This window comes from Corvus kubaryi, unplaced genomic scaffold, assembly GCF_017639235.1.
Source record: "Corvus kubaryi isolate FWS band 111438036 unplaced genomic scaffold, C.kubaryi_AGA036_p1.0 69, whole genome shotgun sequence".
NCBI classification, from domain to species: Eukaryota; Metazoa; Chordata; class Aves; order Passeriformes; family Corvidae; genus Corvus; species Corvus kubaryi.
In genome coordinates, this window is record NW_024582057.1 from 10201928 (window position 1) to 10226257 (window position 24330).

At 44.8% G+C, this 24330-nt stretch overlaps 1 long non-coding RNA gene across 1 annotated transcript; it reads left to right on the forward strand.

Annotated features, from left to right (window-relative positions):
* On the forward strand, positions 1 to 23890 carry LOC121674657. Its single transcript, XR_006019743.1, has 5 exons — positions 1 to 3096; positions 3441 to 3628; positions 5463 to 6395; positions 17557 to 17671; positions 18363 to 23890. It is a non-coding gene; the product is annotated as an uncharacterized LOC121674657 (long non-coding RNA).
* The last annotated feature ends 440 nt before the right edge of the window (positions 23891 to 24330 follow it).

Below are 24330 nucleotides of genomic sequence, written 5' to 3' on the forward strand. Positions count from 1 at the left end.
TTATCTCTGCCCTGTGAAATTTGTTCAGGAGCAGAAGGCTGCAATGAGGCTCCCAGCATCCTGTGAGCCCTGAGTTGAGCAATGAAGAGAAAAGGGAGCGTGTGGTCGATTTTCATACTTTGCTGAATATGAAGGCGGCAGTTTCTGTAGTGGCCTAGCACCTCCAAATGTTAGCAGTACCCAGCCTGGTTATTTTTGCATTATGTAGGGAAGTGTGCTCGAAATCTCTAAGTATACGCATATTTAAATTGAACTCTCCAGCTTATGAGAAAGCTCTGCTATTTTCCGTTTCCCAGTATCTGATATATACTCTTAAACTCTCCTGAAATTGTGAATTTTGATAGGGATTAACTGGTGGTGTCAGACATGGGAATGGAGTTTATGAAATTGATGTTTGTCAGGAGAAAGTGGAAAGGTGAAATACACATTTCCCTTTTCTAAAGTTGGATTGATGACAGTTGTTTGGAAGACAGGTAAAATGGAACAGGGTGGTTTGCAATCTGCAGTTTTCCAACCAGACTCTGGCAATCTTGAAGAGAAGTTTTCTGATTACAGAAGTTGACAACAAAAAATGAGGGAATAAAAAGTAATTTATTGGAGATTGCTATAAATTACTCCGTACCAAAACTCTTTATACTGAATGAACAAATTATACACTCCCACACACAGGTGCAGGAAAATGCCAGAAGGTCTTGAAACCACAAGAAGACTTTTGAGGACAATGTTACATACAGAGTTACCAGACCTTAGCTGAAATCCTCACAGAGGCTGGAGCTGTTGTGAATTTCACTGCCTACATTTCTGCTGGCAGCTGCTACAGCTACAGCAGGAGGCATCAGGCTGCCGTACACATCCCCGGAGCTGACTGAGTAACCGCAGTGGTGCTTGGAGTGTGTTAATTCCTGCTCAGCCTCTTCTGAAATCTGCCTCCCCCAATTCTCACAGATTCCTTTAAAGCCCTCAGGGATACACTGTTATTAGATGTTTCTGCAAGGGAAGGGACAGATTACGGGCATCAGCTGATGTCTGTGGCTTTTCTTACTCTTTCATTATGAATGTAGAAGAGAGGACTAAGTCCAGCTTTGATTAATATTACTGCCTGTTCTGTTCTGTTCTTCGTTTGCATTATACCACTTCATTTCTGGTAACGTCTTGGTCTAGCTACAGTTAATATTTGTGAGGCAGTGCAATGATGTCTTATTTATTCTGTCTAATTTTTCAGAAATGTCTGCTGCAGTGGCATAGTAAACAGCTTTTGTAGACTTTTACCATGAGCTGTACTCAAAGGGATTTTTTTGGGGTTATATCAAATAAGCAGTGAACACTCAGTTTCAGTTTTGTTTTCAAAGATATTGCAAAATAATGTGCCATCACTAAACAGGAATTTCTTAATCCCCAGTCCTTGACTACAGAAAAATTGACTGACAAGTCAGTTCTGGGTGAAAAGCTGAGATGAGCACTGAGAAATGCTAGTGTGCGGAAGATTATATTTATACTTTCTCTGCTATAAGTCATCATCAATGATGCTGCTAAATGTTCATCTGTGTTTCAAGAAGGTATGAATCACTTTAGTGATTCCAGCTGACATGTGAAGTTGGGGAGGGGGCTTAGAAAGGAAGAATTTAATGTCCTTCAACCCTGCAGAGTGTTAGGAGCTTACTCAGCTCTCTAGTAGGCTGTTTTTGTAGTAAGGGAGAATTTTTCTGCAGATGACAAAGCAAGAAACTTATTTCAATGTCAAAATGCTGAAACAGAAGACATTTGCTGCTGTATGTGTAATTCAAAGACCAGGAGATGGATGAGCAAAGGGACCATTTCAAATTAAACAATATAATAAGAATAACCTTCTTTCTAAAGAGAGATTGAATGTTGTCATATGGAAACTGTTCTCAAAATAATAGTTTATCAGTAAGAATTAATTTCATTTTTTTAAATGCTAGGTATGCACCTGTGCCCCTCATTCATATTTGCAATTGCCACAGCTATAGGAACAAATTGGATATACAGATAACAAGGAACTGAATTTCATGCTGATTGCTGCTCCAGCTGTGAACTTGAGCACAACAGTGTGTGCGTGTTCCATGGCAGTTGTGCTCATCTTGGTGTGTAAGGCCTTCAGTGTAGTGAGGTATTTAAGATGGTGCTTATTCAGGGAAACTTTTACTTTTAAATGTGTTCTTATGTTGAGGATACAATTAAGAACTATTCTTGAACAGGGAAGATTCCATTGCTCAATGCCTGAAATATGATTTAAAGGCTGTAAGTGATCTTACAGTTGCTCTTTTTTTTTATAAATTCAGTAACACTGGATTCTTATGACTTACTTGCACCTACAGCTCCCTAAATAATTTTCAGCAAGGTTTGATCTGTATTTCTGATTCCAAAACCACTTCCATGCAAGTAATATCAACACTACTACATGTTCTTCAGCAGTGCACTTCAAAGCACGATACAAACATAAGTGTAAATATTTTCATAGTACAGAGAGAGGAGAAAAGAGGGAAGTACCTTCTTGGCTGCACACTAGACGCCTCTCAAGGTGATAGGCACAAGTCAGGTCCCCGTGCTCTGAAACTGGAGTACCAGGCTGTGAAACTTCCTTCTTGCTGAACTAGAGTTCTGTCTGGGCAGAGGGAGGGGCTGGAGCCAGGTGCAGAATCCTGCTGTAAGGTTGTTCAAGTGACATAGATTCTCACTTGCAGTACTTGGCCACTTGAATTTCAGTGTCTTGTAGAGCTAAGCTGTATTTGTTTTCAGCAAGGCAGGGTTTTCCTCAGCCCTCAGCAGCAGTGTGGTGTGGAGATCCCTTGATTACACAAATGTTTCCTGTTGTGACATGCACAGGCTGGGCTCTGTTAGCATTGCAGTTAAACAGTCAGGAGGTGCAGCTTCCTTAGCAAATTTTGGAATTTCTTCTCCAGGACAAACTTCTTGTTCCCATCACATGAAGAAAGAAAGGAAACAGCAGCACCTCCATTGCAGTTCAAGGCAATGAGCAGCTGATCCTGAGTTAACCGTACGGCTGAAAGCCACGTGCAGAGAAAACAAACTTGAGGAAAAGGAACCCCAGCTTTGTTATACCTGGATTGATTACAGGTCTGTGTTACCCATTCTAGTGTTATATTAAATGCTGTGTTAAAATTAAACCAGTATTTTACAGATTTTGCTTTTAATTTGTGTTGATACTATTTGCAAAGCCAGACCTTGTAATTGCCAGTAGACTCAGCGACCCCATACACTAATCCTCTTACTGTGTCTTTGACTCTTCAATTTTAAGCTATTTGTTTTGTTTGTTTGTTTTTTAGAGAAAAAGAGCTTTGCTGCCTGTTAAATATTAATGCACTAAAAGATTCTCTTCCAGAACTTTATAAATCCTTCCTTGCAATTATTTCTTTTTATCTTTCTTGCTCATATGGTGTCTTAAGCCCTTTTTGTTTCAGAGCTCTACAACTCCTCAAGGTACAGTATTCATCACTACTGATAGAGATGGATTAATGTGGATTCATTAAGCTGCAGCCAACACAGTGACTTGAATGTAATGGTTTTACATAATGCCCTAAATAGCATGACTGGCGCATTTGAAGTGACCCAAGAGATTCCAACGTTTTTGGTATCAGCTTTTCATGAGGTTAGTCATCTCCCATTAATTCCCTTGTAAATATCTTAGAGGATACTGTCTGTTGTTTAAAGGCTGTGCATAAAGGCCTTTCATGTGAGACTGAGGATATGTTTCCGCCATACAGCAGGTTTGGCAACAAAGTTGGCTTAGAAAGGTCGTGCCCCTACTCACTGGTATTTGCCTCTTCTGCGTGGTGTGCTGCCACTCCAGTGTGCCAGGATGATGGGAGCAGCACTGTCAGCAGGGTAATGGGAATGTTCTACATTAAAACAAATTGCGCCTGAAGAATCTCAGGTATCCCTTTAATACAGTAAGAATCTGTCACATAAATGCAAGTTAGTTATTTGTGAATGGCATAAGCATTGAAGTGAGAATAGCATAGGGGAAGCTAAAGCCTCAAAATATCTGTTACTGATGAGTTATCCTAGTACAGAGTGCTATGAACAGCTGCATCTACAGTACTTTACTTGAAGGATAAACAAAGATCCACATTTTACCCTTTGAAGGAGCCTTTCTAATTTATTTCTTCAATACCGAAGGTGTCTCTTGTTAAGAGTAAACATAGAAATCCTCAAAGGAAATTAACAAAATAAAACCTTATACAATTAAAATATTGGCAGGATCAACTTAGAAGTTAATACTAAAATAGCTCACTGTCACTTCTGTGGCACCCCTGGCAGCCCTCTCAGAAAGGCTTCCAGGAAATCTGTACAGAACATATCTGAGCTGTCTTTGATGAAAATGACTATAAGGAGTTAAATCTAGGAGAGTAGGGGGTTTGTTTTGTTCCTTAGCTATTCTAGTGACAAAATGCCCATTGACTTCTAGGCTGGGAGCCATGAACTTGTGTGCAGAATCACTTTCATGTGTCATGTCAGCAGCACATGAAAAGGTGCCTCGGCTTCAGCCCTCCACCCCTCCCTTGCACACTGGCTCAGCCGTTTCAGCTGTGACTGCGCAGTCACAGGGCTGTGACACGCTGTTGCATGAGATTAAGAGAGCTCTTTGTAACACACTGGAACGATGGGAATGAGCTTGGTATTCATGGGTGAGGCTAAACCAAACTTCCAGGAAAATGAGTCTATCATTTCACCGGCAGATCACGTGGCTCCCCGTACAGTAACCCACAGTGGGGGTTACTGTGATGCCCTGCTCTGTGCTCTCTGTCAGTCTGTGGAGAAGCTGGCCTGGGACGGTGCAGAAGAGAAGCCATAGGAAAGGGAGAACAGCTAATATTTTGGGATCTGGGTTTGACTGAAGTGAAAGCCTGCATTGTTAGCTTCGCAGATGTTAGTCAGGATACTTCAAACTACAGTCATGTGTATATAATTGGCATTGAAACTCTTTCAGAGGCAGCATCATCCTGCTTTTGGCTTTCCAAAGGTGTCCTTTGTTGCTTTCTAAGTGCCAAGAACAAATCTGAATGCTCTGTGAGACTCCACCTGATCTGATCAGAGCAAGGGTAAACCAGGTTCTCCAAACGGATGTGAATTCTCATTGCTAGAGTAGAATAAGCTCGTCATTTTCCCAAGCTCATACATGCCCGGGCACCATCACTGGTAGCATGTTCTCCAAGATATTCGGTGCCTGTGACCTAACTACTCCACAGATCAAGACATGCCTTGGGGTTAAATTTTCATCAGCCTCTTGATAAGGCAGGCAATGAACCCATTGTGAAAACCCATTGGTGGCCCCCACGCAGTTGGGAAATGCTGTGTTTGAAAGTCAGCTGGATTTTTAGGAACACTGTTTATGCCAACAGGTACTGATAACCTGCTTTCATAATAATAGCACAAATTTCACTTTCCAACAACCTGACGTGCTTCTTTGCCACACCAAACAGATCTGTCCTGCACCAGAAGTGGATCTGGAATGCCATACTGCCAGGAAGCAAAGCTTTCCAGCATTCTTTTTCTGACCAAAAAAATGGTGGTGCACACGGTGAAGAGTTTACTTGCAGAATTGAAGAGACAGAAGGATGGAGCTGCCTTGGTACCTGTGACTGTGAGCAATCAGGCTTTTGAAAGAAGCCCAGCATGGTGGGGTTTTCCATGAGATTGGTCCATAGTACAGCACACAAGAGCCAGCCAGAGAGCTGTTCTCCACAACGATTGCAGTCAGGCTGCTGGCCAGGGTTTATATTCGCCACACAGCTGGGCTGCAGGCATTTCTGGATCATAGCCAAGTATTTTGTGTCCTACCATTCTTGGCTGCCCTTTTATATTTTCTTCATATCAGATCCCAGCATACAAGGAACTTGGAGCAGATTTTTAGGTGGCTGCTGGAAACCCATTTATCACATTATTCCCCACATGGTGGCATTGCTTGCAAAAAGTATCCACGGATTCCAAGTGTGTGATGTTTTGTTCTCAGGTGCTTTAGCCAGAGTTCTCCTGCCTCGAGGGAGCAGGCATGCCTGCTCCTCTTCACTTACTCTGAGATTGAATGCTCTTCCAAATCAGATGGACCATGAAGGTCTCTGAGACCAGCAGCCAGGCTCAGGGGCCCTCAGGGAAGCTGTGTAGGAACATGCAGAAAGCAACTACTAGAAAGGCTCTACTGACTCTCCTTCTGTCGTCAGTGGTGTGGACCAGGTGTCAAAGGAGCGGTCACATTGCTCTGGAGCCACCATGGAGTGACAGAGGTCAGGCAGGCACAAATGCAGGCTGCTCCATGACCATCCCTGAAAGGATGCGCTGACTGAAGAAAGCCAAGGAATCTGGAAAGCCTCTGTATGAGATGTCTAATGAACACATCTCATCAAGAGGAAGTATTGGTAAGTAATGTGCATTACAGTGGATGACCTCTGGACCTCCTCAGGAGGTCATCCTTCCAGGAGCAGGGTGAACGTCAAAGTGAGATCACATCACCCAGGGCCTCGCCGTGCACAAAACCTCAGTGAGGCAAGACCTGGCAGGCTGGAATTAGCAGGCTGAGTCACTCAGCCAGGAATCAGTTGTCAATGTGGTCGCTGTTGAACGAGTGTAACGACAGATTGTCAAATACCTAAACAAGGGCTGCTTCTTGGCAAGAGTCGAGATACTGAAATGATTTGTAAACCATCTGCAGGATTTCCTACCTACATCTTTTCAGCAGCAAAAGTGGATTAGACTACTGGTCCTTCTAGATAGCGTCCTGTTGCAAAGGGGTTGTTACCACACACTTCAAGGGAAGATGAAAGGACAGTGATGGTAGATGGTGTGGGACAACCAGTCTCGGAAACCTATTCCCAAACCGTTGCAGTGGTTGGATGCTGGCTTTACCCCAAAAACATGAGTATAAATCCCTTTCAAAGCTCCTGTTTGTTTTTATGCATGTATTACCAGTCCTCTTTTGGCTCCTGCTGAGATTTTGGTTGTGATGATACTAGGTTGGAAGGATTTGGCTGAGTAATTGCATGCTGTGCAAAAAATTTATTTCCATTTTATCAGTTTTAAATGTGTCCGTTTTCAATTTAATTGAATATTCCTTTTTGTTTAAACTGTGGAAGGGAAACCAGCAGCATGTATTTGTGAGTGGATTTCCTGGACAGGGGCTGGGATTTGTTTCCCTCTGCTTCAAACCAGGAGAAAATCACAGCAGAGTAGAATACACAAATTAAGGGTTCTGGTTAATCAAACTCAATAGTAATTTGGAACAAAAAGAAAGTCTTAGGGGATTTAGTCCTTACAACACACCCATATTTTTTTCTCTGCCTCGCTTCCCCCTTCTTCTTTCAGGAATGATTCAATACAATATCTTGTGAGAAATCTATAAATTTCTCATTGAGCAAGCTACTGGAAAGTCTCCCGGCTCGTGGCAGGGAGGTTGGAAATAGATGGTCTTTAAGTCCCTTCCAATCCAAACCATTCTGTGCTTCTATGACTAAAAATCAAGGCAAAAATCAAGGCAAAATCAATCAAACTCCTTAACCCTACTGCTTTTTTCCAGCTGTAAAACAGTCACCAGACCATCCTTTATTCAAGGGGCTAATTAAGTATGATCCCTTTTTCCTTCTTGGAAAGGTTATTAGAAAAGAACCCAAGCAATGTCTTTGTTATATTTTCACTGAGAAAGTTCCTTCTTTGGCAGAGGAAGGGTAATTGTGATAGCAAGCTGCTTCTGTTCCCAAATTCCCTGATGTGCTGGGGTCATGTTGCATATTTGCACTCTGCTTTAACAAGGAACAACAACAGAGACAGAAGGGCTTATTTTTGGTGTCACTACATTTAGAGCAGATGTTATAGGCTCAATTATCCTGGTACTTCAGCTGTAACATTGCATTATTCTCTAAGCTCCATATCCTTGGCTGAAATTGTTCTGTTGGAAGACACTGCTTTCCAAAAGCTGGTGCTTCTGCTCCCCCACTTAGTATAGCCTGGCAGCTACCTTCAGGAAGCAAATTTATCATTTTGGATTGCTTCTGCACCGTAGCTACAAATCACATTGAATGTACTGCTGAACAAAACATGTTTTGTAATGTGGAGCATCTGCCCATTATAAGAATATCCAGCATTTTAACGCCAGATCATTAGTCACCAAGTGTAAATTGATAGGTTATCAAGTTCTGCATATTTCAGTCAGTGTTCAAATAAACCCCACTTGTGTAATGCAGGAATATTCTAAGTTCAGCATCCTCACAGTATAGGTATCTCCATATATAACAGTGTTGTGAAACAGAAAGACATGTCCTGCAGCTCCTGAATCACAGCTTTGAAATGCAGCATGACAATTATTTCATTTTGAGGCCAATGGTGATGAGCTCTGTGAGCATGGCGAGTAATTAGAAGAAATAGGGATCACTTGACTCATCTTTTCTTCCCGCCTTTGCCAGGTCTTTAAAGATACCATTTTCACCATCTAAAGCCTACTCTGTTCATTTACTGTATCTTATTGTTCTGGAGTTATGTTTATGAAAAGGGACTCTACATTTTTAATTTAAAGGGTTTTTTTCTCTTTGAAGCAATGAACCCATTTTAAATGCTTTCTGGAAAGGTGATGTTATTCAGAATGAGTAAATGGAGATGAAAATAACTGAAAATAATGAGTCAAGCCAATAAAACTGGCAGAGGAGTCAGCCAAATGGTAGCTTAAAGAAGGCAGATCACATATTAAAAAAGAATTGAATCATTTTCTTTTTAAAATTCAACTAGACACACAATTCCTTATCTCTGTCACCTAACATTTGCCACATCTTCTACTTTATGAACACAAACACTTTGCTTGGTAAAAAGGCAGAATCTTTCACTACAATGTATAGCAAGATGTGGCTGTTTTACACTGTTTCTGTTATTAAGTAGTCTTACAACAAGAGGGGGCTTGTTAAAATTCTATTGTTTTAGTAGCAGCATTCTCCAGAAAAAATATTAATATATTTCCTACACTGGGACTGTCTGAACAGATTATCCAACAATTACATATTAATTATTAATCACCCAGTGCTTCGGAAGCCACCCTGTGGCTCTCTAGTGCAGGAACTGTACAGCTTCTGCAACCTAATGATATGATTTTCCCAGCTGCGGTGTTGCAGTGCTCAGCCAGACGGAAGGTTAATGACAGAGGGAGACATAAAGTTATAGGGATGCCTAGGGTTATACCTCACCTTGCTTGGAGGAGGTTATGAAACAGTAACCTAAACAAATTCAGCAGGCAAAATACAGAAAACTAGTTAGATGACAGATTATAGTTAGGATTGCAGTGGGCATGTGTTTTAAGTGGTCTGTATAGGGATTAATGGAAATACCTAAACATAAGCAAATAGGGAAGATCTTCTCCTCCCACATTCCCCAAGAACACCTTTTCTGAGTCCATGTTTAAGTGACAAGCCTGAGAACTGTGATTTGCATTATCTGTACACATTCTTGGCTGTACATGGCTACCACTCAGGAAAACAAGATTGATTTCTCATTCTCAAGCACATTTATAATGTCTGTGCAAATGAATGTAGGGCATATTCTGGCTAGATCAATATTTATGCAGCCTACTTTAGAAAGCAAGGGAGTTGCTTCTGAGCAGCAGGGGATCTTGTAATTCCTTTTCCTATGGTTTCCTCTTTTCCTTGTTTTCAGTGAAATTTGTTTGCATAATGCTCCATGCTCGCAGACAATTAAAGGGAGTTTTCATGAAAGCCCCTCCAAAGGGCCGAGCTGCTGCTGGCCCCAACGCAGCGCCTGTGCCTGGGGAGTCCCTGGGGCGGAGGGAGGTGTGGGTGAGCCCGTGGAGCTGCAGGTTAGGCCCGTGGCAGCAGGTTGGCCCCAGGAATGTGTGGCTGTGGCAAGGTGTGCAGAGGCAGTGAGGGTTTGTGCTGCTCCCCACAGGGACCAGGGGCTTTCCTTGCCAGCTGGAAGTGGAGCTGGTGGCTTCTGCCCCCTCCCTCCAGCTCCGTCGAGCCACTTGTCTTTGGCTTTGCGCACTTCATTCCACTTGCGAAGAGCAACAATTAATTATCCTAATCAAACCCAACTGCAGAATATCGAGTACTGTGGTTTGTTTCATTCTTCGAGGTTCACCTCTTTCGTGCACACATTCCCCATTCCGTTGTCACAGCTAATCTCTTTCATTCATTTCGAAATGGTGGGCAGGGGGCCAGGGGAGAACGGAACACATAACAAATCAAAAGGCAGTAGCAAAACATTAAAAAGAGCCAAGCTCCCAGCAGTATGCCAGCATCCATGTTTGAAAGGATCTTCCTAAACAGCTGTTTTCTCACAGCACAGCTTTCATTTTGTTGATGCTTAGGAGGAAGCAACTTCACTGACCCACAGACAGAAGGTGGCCTTTCTGAATAACCTTTAGTTTTCCTTCTGCCATATTTACCAGATTTTTTTTTTTTTAATCTGACTTGATTAAACTCAAGGGCCTTCAAATGCCCCTGGTAATGCAAATTCCTGCAGAGTGATGCATGTCTTTGGAAATTAATTGGGAGATGATTACAAGTAACTTTACAGTATTGGTATCTTCTGATTCACTGTCAATTTAATTTGCCATCAAATAAAATACACTTTATGTATATAAAGTATTCCCTGCAAGCATTATTTTTTTCTAAAGAAGCTCTGCCATGATGCAAACATGACAAGCTCTAGGCTATTAAATCATCTTGATTTCCATGGCCATAGCACTGAAATGCAGCATTAGCAAATACAATTTATTGAATGCCTCTGTAGTAAATAGTTCCATTTTTTTCAAGTGACTAACTAGGCAATAAGAACCCTGTCACTTCTGTGTTGACAAAGTATCTTAGTTACTGAGTAACTATAGAGATGTTTTCCTTATGTTTGACGTAATTATCAAAATGCCTTCCAATAGCTGGTGAAAATGTTAAGGCTCAAAGAGTAATTCCTAGAGTGTAGTTCACTGTTTGCAGAGACATACAAATCAGAGTGGCACAGGCCAGCTATGCACCCGCAACTAAAAAGATCTTCAATGCATTTCTTCTTGCCGTCAGTCCATTTGGAGCAAACTGGAATATCTGAGGCTGCCCTCCAAATCAAGTTTCAGATTCGGTCAGCCTCAGGCACACGGCCAGGAGAAGAGACAGCCACAGACACCCTAGGGCATAAGTCGCAAATTAATTTGCTTCCCTTAAAGCTCCAGCTGCTGGAGTTCTGTGATTAGGTAAGGACTTACACTCTGTGTTGGCTTGTTCAGAAAGAGGGGTGCAGTTGAAAGTATGTGCAAAGCTTGTCCCAAGAGCCCCAAATCCAAAAGGGTACTGGTTTTGCTACTTCCCTGATCTGTAGGCAAATCTTTCTTCACAGGTCCCCGGCCTGTGCTGTTTTAGTACTTAGGGGTGGTTCAGATTTTGCCCTGCTGCTGTTAGCTCTCTACAGATCTTTACTCTTGGGAGCCTCTGGCAGACATCCCAAAGCTGGATGTGTCCTATGGCCTGAAGAACATGGACTAGTGCACTGTGGTGGGGGACATTTCCTGCTTGGCATTCATGCTGTGCTCTGCATGGGTGATTTTTCTCCTGTAAGTGATGCGTAACATGTAGAATTCCAGCCTGAGCTGTACTCAATGAAAAATGAAGGCTGGAAGGGATCCCAGTGGGATATTTACTGTCTCTTACTGGCTTAGGGTATTATAGATACCATACAAAAATATTACTTACTGTATAATGTCAACAATAATATATAAACTGTACCCATGTTGTTCCAACAGGTTGTCTTTTAGATATGCAGTGATGGAGACTCCATCACCTCCATGTCTGGCTGCTGTCTGTCCTCTGCCCCACTGCCCTGACCAGCTATAATTATTTCTCAGTGACTAACCCGAAACTGCCTTGCAGATAATTGCCTTCCGCTTTGCAGCCCCACATGTTGAAATACCCTTTTTTCCTTCTTCAGGTGGAACAAGGGCAGTGCCTTTGGACTTTCCTCATAGGTGATGTTCTCCAGGCCCCCTGTTAGCCACAGGACTGCCCCTGTGTCCAGCTTGGGGGGGCTCTCAATCTGGAAGAGCCATACCCCAAAACCACTGCCTGACTTCCAGCAGGGTAGAGGAAAAGGGCTTGTGCCTGCACCTTGTGAGCCATGCCCTTGTTGGTACATCCCAGCATGGCGTTTGCCTTTGTCTCAGAAACACGGTGCTTCCAGGCTTTAGCTCACAAGCCAGCTTCCTGCCCAGTAATCTGCCAGCCAAGCTATTGCCTGGATGGATTTGTCCATTGCTCCTGCCTGATAGCACCAGCTCATATGAACTTGTCCCTGTTCTGAATTGCGCCCTGTGTTTCCCCCCACCCCAGGACAGCGTCCCCTCAGCGACAGCAGTGACAATGCCAGCCCTGGCACCAGCCTGCCCTGCTGTTCCTGGTACAGCCACTGCGCCTGCTGTCACTCCCCCTCTTGAGACAATTTGACAAACCTTGTGTCACCCTCTTGTAAATTTCTCTTTTGAGCTTACTTATGATGAGAATGGCATCAGAGACACTGTCAAAACCACTTGGAAGCCAAGATATGTGACATCTACTGCCTCTCTCCTTTCTGTAAGACTGATGATTAGCCATAAAAGGAAATAAATTTGCTTTAGCTCATTTAGTGCTCATTCCTTTTATCATCATGTGTGAACTAGTCCATATTTGATTCTATGCTCCAGTATTTCCAGGGCATTGACATGAAGTTTTCTCCTTTGCCCTCAGTTTTAAAGGCAGCCACCCTATTTGTCCATCTCCATGACAAGTCACAGGTTGACTCATCCTCCATCAAGTCTGACAGACAACTAACTACTCATGGCCCAAAGGTGCCATTATCCAGGTCTTCAAGTATCTGAGGTCAAAGTATCGCTGCCAATTTGCAAATAATTAACTTCTACATGAACTCTTTCCTTGTTAGAATCATCCATCTTTCCCACTGGTGCTGCTGGTGTTTGTGTTACCCACCCACATGCAACTGGTGTTTTGGGGAAGAAAAGTAGAAACTAAAGGCACTAAACACTTCTACAGAAAGGAGCGCGATGAAAGCATTCCTGTTTCAGGAATTAGAGATCATAGAATCGTAGAATTGGATTCCTGATCTGATTCACATTGGAATGTGGTTCCCAGTGTCCCTTGATAATCCCCTCTCGGCTTACACCTTGGCCCTTGCTTGCCTCTTCATGTTGGGGCGATGCTTCGTACGTGCTGCCTGTTGGCTTGCCGGGCCTCCTCTTCCTGGGCATTTCCCTCCTGTGCTGAGGATGGAAGACTGCAACAATTAAGGAGTAAAAAGTTTTAGAGAGCAAATAAGTGAGTCATGCCCTGGTACATGTTATTGTAAATAAAATGAAACAGTAAATCAGCAGATTTCATGGAAACAGACTTGGCTCATGGAGCCAGCACAAGAAATTTGTGCATTCGCAGATCCACCCAGGCGTGGCCATCCCTGGTGCCCAGTGTCCCACCCCAGCTCGCAGGACTGATGAGGCCAATTTCTCACAGTGCTGTTTGCATTGAAAGGAGTCGGTTCAGAGTGAAAAACACTCTTCTGCAGCATAAATCAGCCCTACAGAAACTCGGTGCTCAGCCATACCATTAATGCCAGAGCTGTTGTGCTGCTTCAACCTGGGGAGCAGGGACATTCCCAAGGCAGCACAGGGAGAGACAAGGAGAGGGCAACAGGAATGCCAGGGTGCAGGTGTTTGACATAATCTTTGAAAAAGGCCGGCAGCTGCTCTCTGCCACTCTACCACTACTTCTTTCTCCTCTTTGGCTGACCAAAAAGCACAGGCCAAACATGTTTTGTTAATAATGAAGAAAATTGGCTCTTTGTTGACAGAGCTGCCACTACACATCTCCGGAAGTTCCATGAGCAGCTCTGCTCAGGAAAGCAATGCTTGATTAAACTGAACCCTGGCTTCTGAAATACTGGAGCAAGGGCTGTTGTGGGACTTCATCCAATATAACTGTGGTTTTTTTTTATTGCTCCTCATCTGTTTTCCCTGATTTTGGTAAGGCCAGAGAGCACCTTGGCTCAGCAATCTTTGCTCTCAGCAGTATGAGGACAATCACACACTGAGTGACCTTACTGAGGTGCCTGACTTCTGCCACCTGGAGTCCTGCCTGAACCCATTTTTCTCTCTCCTTCATGAATATTTATAGCGGCAAAACTAGATATTTCATGAACTAGTGTGGAACTTCAAAATTATTCAATGAGCAGTTTCATATAGAATGAAGTTCCTTGGCAATTCTTCCATATAGTTATATCAGTAAGATTCATGCATGTGCAATTCCCAGGGTGAAATCAATTCTGCTATTTTTTTTAGGAAGGGATAGAAGATTAATGTGACTCTCCACACGTTTTCATCCCCTGACTTTGCTGGTTTCCATTCTACTGTAAATTGGTGATAGTGCCCCTGCCACTCAATTTCTATTTTCCTGTGCCCACATATTGCTTTCCTCTTCCTAGGGTTGTCTGTTTTACCTTTCCTTTTTGTGTCTCCTTTTTTATCTCACATCTAAGATCACTGTTTTGTTGTGAGACATTGTCTTCCTCAAAATGTATCAATAACAGAGAAAAAACGGAGGAGCCAGTCAATGCTGTGGTAGGCGAGAGGAGTAAAGTAGGTTAGGCAGTTAACATTCATCAAATATTTAGTGAGTGACACAAGCCGAGGCCAGCTGTACGGGATCTTGATATGTTTTCTCTTTGTACAACTTGGTTAGTCCATCACACAGCTCCCTGCAGAGCCCCTCAGCACTTACCCGTGGCCCTGACCTACATTTTGTACGGCGGGTGTGCCAGTCTTTCCCCAAATGGCAAAGCCCGGTTTGGAAGAGGGTTTTGCTCCCGTTTCAAGGCACCTGCAGCCATGCACAAGCAGAAATCCAGCATCTGGGCCCTGCCTGCCCTGGCTGTGACCTGAGCTGCTGTTGTAGGTAAATGTTCCTAAGCCTTTACTGTAAAATGGTCTCTGTGTTTCCCTTTTTCTTATTCAACCCTTTTCTCATCCTACCTTTTCCTTCTTATAGCAGAGAGTGCTCTGGGAGAAGCCAGCATTTCCCAGTGGTAAGATCAGCTGAGCTCGCCAAATTTCTCTAAGCCACAGTGCTGGAAGGTTGGGTTTGTCTTGTGCTGGGATTTTTGTTCCCCCAAAACACCAGGAAACCTGCTAAAGAATTATCCTATAATGTCACGGGAATGGGTTATCAATTCAAAAAGGCTTTAAGATTGCCAGGGAGATGAAGCCAGCAAGCACTGTGCCACACCAAGCTTTGTCATGCCACGCACAGTGTGCTGGGCGTTTGCTGTTTCTCTGGGTGCCCACAGTGCCCACCACCTGTGGGACCAGGTGGCTCCTTACACTGGGCTGCATTACAATGTAAGGGCCCATGGCTGTTCAGAACCCACAGACACAAGGACCTGGGACAAACTGCCTTGCCTCATCCCTTAAATCCCACAGTGTGCCCTTTCCACTGCCAGGCTCTTTTCCTCAGCATCCTGGTGCAGGTGTGCTGCTTCACTCAATGACTGTTTGCTGGCACGTGGATTCCTCTTTCTTTACAGCAAGGTTGGGTCTCCTGACAGCTCCTGCAATTTGTGTGCCCCTATTCCCCCTCTCTGAGCTGCCTGCCAGGAACCCACACACCTTTTGGGCTTCCACAGCCCAGAATCGAGGGGTCCTGCTTCACACATACCTACCGAGTGCATCTCTTTGCCTTCATTTTTGTTCATCTGGGTTGCTCTGTACTGCAGCTCTCTGCCAGGCAGCTCCCTACACGTAGGGCAGATCACAGAAACATGAGGCAGCGGGAAAAGCAGCGAGGGCTCAGGAACGTGCTCCGATTTGCTAAAATTGCTTGATGAAGTTTAGAGCGGCAACTTCAGGCACTCGCAAAATATGTAACAAAAGTAGCACCCTTAGGCAAATATAACCCTAATTTCTTCACACAATAATTAAAAGGGCAAATTTAGGAGAAAATATTAATCCCTGTCCGTAGAAGACTTGCTTTTTTCTTTTTCTCCAGGCTAGGAATATCAATGGAGTTAAACATTTGTTGATGCTTGCACAAGCAGAGCCAGAGCAAGAGAGCTGAGTAAAGGCAAACCTTTCCAAAGGAGAAGCCAGAGCCTGCTGTCGCTGGCAAGATGCAGGGTTCGAAGGAAATGAAGATGAGTGAGATTGCAAAACTGAGATGCCTGCACTTGCAAATTACTTGTAATGGCTCCAGAAACGACTTGCCTAGTGCTGTTGTTTTACCTTTTACCTACCACTAGGTATGCACCTCAGCTCATTAAAGGGCTGTATCGAGACATATAATTTGTTTACAGCTCGTTAATTGCCATTATAATAACAATAGCGTGATACATGCGAAAGCACGCTGGCGTTTTGGTGGTAGAGTGCAGGCGAGCCTCCCGATGGCAGCTCATTGCTTGCCCAGAGCCCGCTTCCAAAACACTCTTTAGTCCTATTAGGAGTAATTTCGGAGGCAGATTGGGGAGCACGAGTCTTCCCTTTGCCACAGACAGAACACACACGGTTTAAACTTGTTTCCTTCTTAATTACGGGTGAGCAAAGCACAGGCGCTGTTCTTTCCATCTGGGTCATTTAGGGTTTGAAAAGAAGCTAATGAGGAAGCCAAGAGTGGTTCTCTAACTTCTCTATCCAAGTTGTAACACATGCAGTGGTAGAACTTCTCTTGCAGCAGGAGAAATGCCTACTGCTCCCGGCAGAAGATCCTAAGCCATTCCCCTGGGTATCAGCTCAGAGGTTACCGCTTCCCTTTGGACACAGTCCTTAGGCTGACCCAGTGTGCGGGGCTGAAAAAGGTGGTGAATCAGCTCAAAAAAAAAGGACAGAAAGGGAAACACGTATTGTATTGCTGGCTGAACCTCAGGTCCTAGTGGGAATTTTGCTTGCCTGATGCAGGGTGCAGATTTTGACTGGGATGCCGTGAATCCTGGTAATGTCCTCCTCTGGCATTTGGTGCTTCTTCTGAAAAAAAAAATCAGATCTCAGAATATGGAAATGGGCTTTGCACTTATTTTCTCTTAAGAAGAGTTAAAAAACTGCAGGGAAGTAAAAAGGATTTGAAGGTTTTACAAAATATACAGACAACTATTTCTTCTATCAGCTTTAGTAAGTACAGCCAGGTTCTGACTGAGGGGCATAAATTCTCTTTTTTGGAATGGAAACATTTTTCCTAGTAGTTTACTATTCTCTGAAGTTGTCATGAAGCACAGAGCAATTGTCAGCAATGCGCCCCATGAACACAAAAGTATCTTGGATAAACTCTATTACAAGATTTTGCCTTTCAAACATTTTTAATTGCAGTGATCACTGTTTGCCAAGAAATAAAATGTATAAAGAGAAGAGGTTCCGCTTGGTTCAGTAATAGATCTAGAACGATTATTTTTTGGTTATAGAAGGAAAAAGCCTTGCTGTTTTCATTGTGTATCTTGAGAAAAAATCTTTCTTGCCAAGAGATTTTATGAGAAGCACAGGCTGTGCTATAAAATCATGCTGTATTCTTCATTTAATCACAGGGAGCTGATATAAAATGCAGACACTGAAAGCAAGAGATGAAATCTCACGACTTTGTGTGAACCCACTCTTGTGATGGAGGACAACTCCTGACTTTGGTTTTCACTGCAGTAATGTGTAAGTAAGTCCTGACAAACACTTTCAATTCATAGCATCTGCTATGTTTCGTGCTACAGCTCCAGAGCCAAGTAAACATCATATCACAGCAGTGGATTTCCCCATTTTCATGACATCAGCTCCTTAGCAGAGCATTTAGTGGCTGAATGCTTTGGTCATGAGTGTGGCCTCTTTCTTGGTCATTTTTCCCAGCTTGACTCAAGTACCAGGCTCTTTCTGGCTTCCCATGTACAGCAGAAATCAGTTTCTGATTTCCCCGGAGCCATCACCAGGTCTGTATTTGCAGCCAGGGCTGCCTTGCAGGGGTTTCTGCAGCAAGGGGAGAGGCTGTGACACCGACTGTGTCAGCCACAGCACATTTGCCAAAAGCCTTGCGATGTGTGTTATGCAGAGAAAAGCCTTCAGCCCTCCTAGTCTGGTCTTTGTGAGGCTCCTAGCTGAACTTAGATGTCTCTGCCTGGAGGTCCTCTATGATAGTCTACTGGGGACATGGCAGAAGATGGCAGCTTCATCTGTCTCCCAGAACTAACCAAGATGTTGCAACTACAAGGGATTTACAGCAGGATTTTTTTGGAAGCAACAGGAAAAAGATTTTAAGACAGAGCTCACGGGGGCTCTTCTAGAACATCCCTCTTTCTACAAGCCAGATTAACAGGAACAGCTAACTTTCTTTTCTTTTTTTTTTGCCTAGGATGTGCTCCTGTGGCAGCATGAGTGGCTCTGGATTAAACCTGGTACATCTTGAGGAAGCCAGATTTGATAAGGATTGCTTCCCCTGGCTTTTCAAAGTGGGAAATTTAGGTTTTACTGTGACCACATGTAGAAATGTGCTTCATGGAGTTGTCACCATTATGCAATGCACTTGGATTTTGCTGCCACTTTGACTTTTTCCCCTGTGCTCACAAATGGGGTCTCCATGGAAAGCTATTAGGCACCTTGCATCTTCCACTGGAGCAGACACCACATATTAGTTCAGAAGTGTTATCTTTGTTCCCTCACTTATGCCAAGCACATTAATCTTGATGCAAAACAAATTAAAATGTTGTCATCTATACTGGGACAGTTGCAGGGCAGGCAGTGTCTGTGTAATGTACATAGACACCACTGTTTAGGGTGTGCTTTGTTACCTGGAATAAATTAGTTGCAGTTTCTTGATCTACAGTATGGGATCCAGCTGTTGTGTAACTCTGGAAGAACCTTCTGTGGTTACACAACATTGCTTGGTATCACCCCCATCTTTGATCCAACTGTGCAATCAAAGCTGTGCTGTGAGCACGAGTGCATTTGTACACCACACATCCCTCTTCCCACCCGCCTGTGTGCAGACACACACATCAAACACCACTTGCTTGTTGGGGCAAACAGGGAACAAGCCTCTTTTTCCTGTAGACTGTGAGGGAATTGAGGTCAGAAGCTGAAGCAGGTTCATGACAATGATGATTTTGATTTGAACTGCACTCGTGGATGCTGTTTTACTCACAGGAAAAGCAACCTACCCTTGCCCCAAAGTACCAAACAGCCACACGTCCTCTGCCCAAAATGAGTCTTGTAAATGAAAATGTGGCTTTTGGGCCAGCTCTGCTTTCCATTCCTGACATTTTCCGTCTGGGATTCATAAACCCTGGGTCATTCCCATTTATGTCACACGAAAAGAGGAGGAGAAATCCCGCTCCTGCTGGCCACATGCGAGCGCTGGCCAACCTTTGTACCCAGGGTCAGCGGAGGTATCGCTGAGCAAGAGGTTTTGCTCCACCCAGAGAAGGAAATGAGTCAGGTGCCACTGTCCATGAGCACGTGGGGTCACTGGTGCTGCCCGGGGCTGTGGGACAGAGCAAGTGCCAGCTCTACTGTGGCCTTCACTGGGGGTGGGAATGCACAGTCTGATAATATGAGGGTTTTTTACTCTCATCAAGCTCAACACTTTTTCTTTTTTTTGGAAAGAAAAAAAAAGGAGGGGACACCTAATTGATGTACTTTTCTCCCACACATGCTGTGGATGTGCACACAAGGATGAAGAGCCATGCACGGAGGGGGGCTGTGTGTACCCTGCTGTCAGTGGCTCCCAGCAGGCTCAGGGCTCTGGTACCAGTCACACAACGTGAAGAGGCATTTCAGCTTCATTGGAGGCCGTGGTTGCACCTCACCAGAGCCCACCCAGGGTCACTGACATTGGTGCCTCTCTTTACAGCCACAGGTCTCAAGCTGTGATCAGTATCTCCAGGCACAGACAAAGAGGGACACCAGCAAGTGGCAACACAACTCCTTATAAGGACCCTCAGAGAAGAACAATAAAGATCAGAGCTCATCATTTTACAAACACATAGGGACCAGTCCTCATCCCAGAGCTCCTGCAATGCTTCACAGGCAGCAGTGAAGTAGAGAAACCCTGGCAAGTATCTCCTGATGGTGTTTAAGTCCTCAGCTCCCAGTGAAATCAGAAGGCCTAAGTTAGCCTGGAAGATCTGGCTTGAATGAAGCAGGACATGGTCACGGTCCAAGTAGCGCGGTGGTAGAGAAGACAACAATCCTAAATCTCCTGAATCCCGGCCTTGTGCTCTTTCTTCTGAAGTTCATGAGTGCTTAATCTTTGAGAAGCTTATTCTAAGATTTCCATGTTTGTTTAAAGTTTTAAAACAAAACCTAGTCACCTGCAGGCAATCATACATGGCTTTTTTTTTTTCAGTCCCAGATGCAAAACAACCCTAAACCTGCTCTGCAGATCTGCTGACACAGAGGAGACTAAATGCTATTTTGCTGGTCTTTTTAAACACCTTATTGATTTTTTCCTGGGTTCATGTAAGGTTCACAAGTGAGAGTGTTGGTCCTTTGAGTATGACTGTCCATTTTAAGTGCCACTTTCTGCATTAAAGGACAAGCTGCATAAAGGGCAATATGGATAGTAATGCTGAAGGGCTTGCTCGTGGCCCAGAGCCACACCAGCTTCATTTGAGATATGTTTTTCACCTGATAGAGTTAAAGCATCACAGAGGATGGTGTGGAGGTCGCAGCCTTTTTAACCAAGCATGCTGCTGTTGGCTTCAGAGAGCAATGAATCCAGAGCAATTGGACTTCTGTGAGTGGCAGAGGGGAAGAACCTACTTCTTTTTGGACCTGCTGTCCCACCTTGGTTTGTAATTGCCTGCTTGGTCTTGATACTAAGAGGTCAGACTCTGTCCCCGAGGTGTGGATGCAGAGTCACTGCATGAGCCACAGGCACCCTCTGGGCACCAAATTCCTGGGGGCCAAAAAAATCAGGTATACCTATAAACAAAACATAGAATCACTCAATAAATAAATAAGGTCAGAAAATAATCAAGAGATAAGGTCAGAAGGGACTGTCTGGCCCAATCCCTACCCAAAGAACAGCCAGGTTTAAAGTCAGAGTAAGCCTTTGTTGGGAGAGCTTTGCACATCCCTGCAGGAGACACCAACCCTGTGAAAGTTGTTTGCTAATGTTTAATTGGGATTTCCTTGTGTATAACTTCTGTTTGGTGCCTCTCATCCTTTCATTGTGCACTCCCAAAATGAGTCTGGCTCTGTATTTCCTGCAAGGTAGTGTCAGACAGCAGTAAGGTCTCCTTTCAGCCCTCTCTTCTTCAGGCTGGACGAACCCAGCTCTCTTGTCCTTTCCTGGTCTGCCACATAGTTCTGTTGGACTTGCCCTGGTACCAAGGACCCTACAACTGGACATGTCAAACTTAGATGTGGCCTCACAAATGCTTCATGTTTTCTTCGAGAGAGGCTGAAAATTTGTTTGGTTTGGTTATAATCTAGGTTCTCTCAATTTAAGAGGTTGATAAAATACACTACTGACTAATGCTGGACATCTGATACTCAGAAGGATCCTTCAGCTGACCCCACGTGACTGCTCCCTTCTTCTTAGCTGGTTTCTAATTGTCAGAGCAGGGAGGCTCGCGAACAACCTTTTATTGAGAGAAGTAGGACAAAATCCAGCCTAATTACCACTCTAGCAGAGCGAGGGCAATCTGGAACAGAAGTCAACGGTGAGCTGTGGGTGGTGGTAGAGGTTGCAAGCCTCGCACAGGAGTCTCATGATGTCTCTTAAGCCCCTACATTCCTCTGCCCCGTTTTAAAAGGCAAAACCTGTGCTTGTCCTTACCTCAGTGCCCGCAGAGCAGAGCACAGCCTGTGGCAGCGAGCTCGGGCCACGCTTTGGTGCCACTCCTCTTTTCCTCCAAGTGAGCGGAGTCACGCCAGGCAAGCCAGGCCGCTTCTCGCACCCCGCTTTCCTTGCCCCTCCAGGCACAGGCGCTGCTCCCACATGCACCGTCTCTCTTCCACACGGTTCATTCTCCCCCATTGTCTCATTTTTATTTGTTCCTTTTGTAACAAGCTCCACCTTGGCTCTGCGAGGGTGACACAGGCTTCAGCCCAGCAGGGTGCGTGGTCCAGTTTTCCCCACGCCATTCCTTCAGGGTGGCCTCCGTGCATTGGGAAAACATTGCAGTAAAAGCCGACTGGGACTGAAGGCTGAGCTGGCTTTTATTCTGGTGAGTAATCAGGTCACATAAACGCTATTAGACACGATCAGTTTCATGACCTCTGCAGGCAAGTTCTTCAGCAAGGAGGGCAAAGCCTTTGGTGCTCTGCTTCATGGCAGAGCCAGAGCTTTGTGCATTCCTCGGCCAAGTCCTATTGCATTTGAGGCAAACTCTGGGCAGGGAGGCAGGGGCACTGCAGCCAGCTTTGCAAAGCCTGGCTTGTTCCTCTGTACCCTATCCCCGGGACTCTCTGCCTCCATCCCTCTATCCATCCCTCCCCCCCGGCGGGTCTGAGGCAAGCCAAGGCACGTGGCCAGCCTCTGGAGCAGGAGCCAGTGCACACCAGCAGTTTTCAGCCTCAGAATGTTTCCCTTTGAACAGCTTGACAGCAAAAGCTTTCATCCTGGAGAAGACTGACCTGCATCCGCGGCTCGTCCGCCCATGTTACTGGGATTTGCACACCAGTGGCTAAAACCTGGCTTTTTTAAGGTCAAGTGCTTGAGTGGGGTGGAGCTGCTGAGATGGCCTTCACCCCGGCTTCAATCCCCTGCCTGAAAGGTCTCACAGGACAGCCCCGGATACATGGGATGCCTTATAGCTGATTTGCACCTTGGCAAAGCTGCTTAGTATTCATCCTTCAGGGCCAATTGCTGGCTATCATACAGAGCAGGGGCAATTCATGAGGAAGAAAAGGCATCTTTTTGAAAAATAAACTGGTTTGGGTTTTTTTCCCCTCCGAAAAGCCTGCGAGGCAGAGTGACAGGATGCATGAAGAGAACATTTATGCAGACGAGCAGCATGGCCTATTTAAGAGCAAAGTGAAAGAGCAATTATTCTGCAGCTCCATTCTGATGTTAACCAAAAATAAAAAATGCCAGGGCTCGGCAAAAGGACCACACGCAGCCAAGGAAGCAGCACTGGCAGTGGGGGTGTTACATTGGCAAAGGGTCCCTGAGTGGGAAGCAATTGAATGCTGAGGCTCCCACTCACAAAATCACCAACCCAGGGTTTGCAGGAGCAATTGCCATGAGTAAGAGCATTAAAACCCCTCTGTGAGACAGGCTGGAGGCAGTACGGGAATAAAGCCAATTACTGTTGTAGTCTTTTCCCCATCCAGGAAGCCGGGGCTGACTCTGCCCTCTGTTTCTGGCCAGCAGAGCTTGCACAGCCAATGCTGCACCTCAGACAAGGCACGTGGCAAAGCTGCCAGTACGTTCTGGGGGCACAACCCAGCAGCTCTTAGGGAAAGACTTTGGAAGCCTTTGCAGAAGCCCCCACCAACTTACAGTAAGAGAGAGCCGTCAGTTTTGCCTACAAAACAGCTATTTTCTCAGTTTTTATTTTGATGCTTAAAGGAGCTTTTATTTATCCTTGTTTCAGAGAGGGCAAGAAGATACTAAGCTTAAGGGACAAGGGTACCTTCTCTGTTACACAGGTTTCTGAGCAGAAACCTCACCAAGATGAGCAAGAGCAGCTTAAGCAGTGTCAGAATACCTGCAAGTTTCAGCACAGGTGGCCCTCCATCCCCACTTACACCCTCCACTCTCTGCAGTGGTGATGTACAGTGGAATTCCCTGCTCCTGTGTGTCTAGAAAGCGATTGTTAAAAATTGACCTGCATTTGTGAACTCTGAGGCCCTCAGAAGCAGATTCCCAGAGTAGCCTGCTGAATAGCTCCCAGATAGCTTAAAGTTAGCTCTCCTGAAGTCCAGGGTAGCAACTCTGCTCTCCTTTTTTCTCATTACACCGAGAAACAAAGTAAACCGTTTCATGATCACTGTGGCCCACCACCACCACATCCCCCACGAGTCTCTCTCACGCACCTTGGGGCAGAGGGGTCAGCTGCATGCAGCCAAACTCCATTGTGAGCCCCATCCCACAGCCATCAAACAGGCCAGATTCAGGAGCATGGATGTAACCCTGGGCTCCTGACACCAGCTGGATGCATTTCTCCTGGAGCAAATGCCTGCTGCAGATGAGAGGATTTACGCTTTCAGCTTCACACTGCTGTTTACAATCACTGCAGTGGGGGACAAAAGCATCTCTGTGTCTCACGGAGGCATGGAAGTAATTATAAAGAGAATTCTTAAGTGCTCAGATAACTTGAATCTTAAGACCCATCTATACAGTGTAGCTACCTCCTTGAGTCATGGTCTGC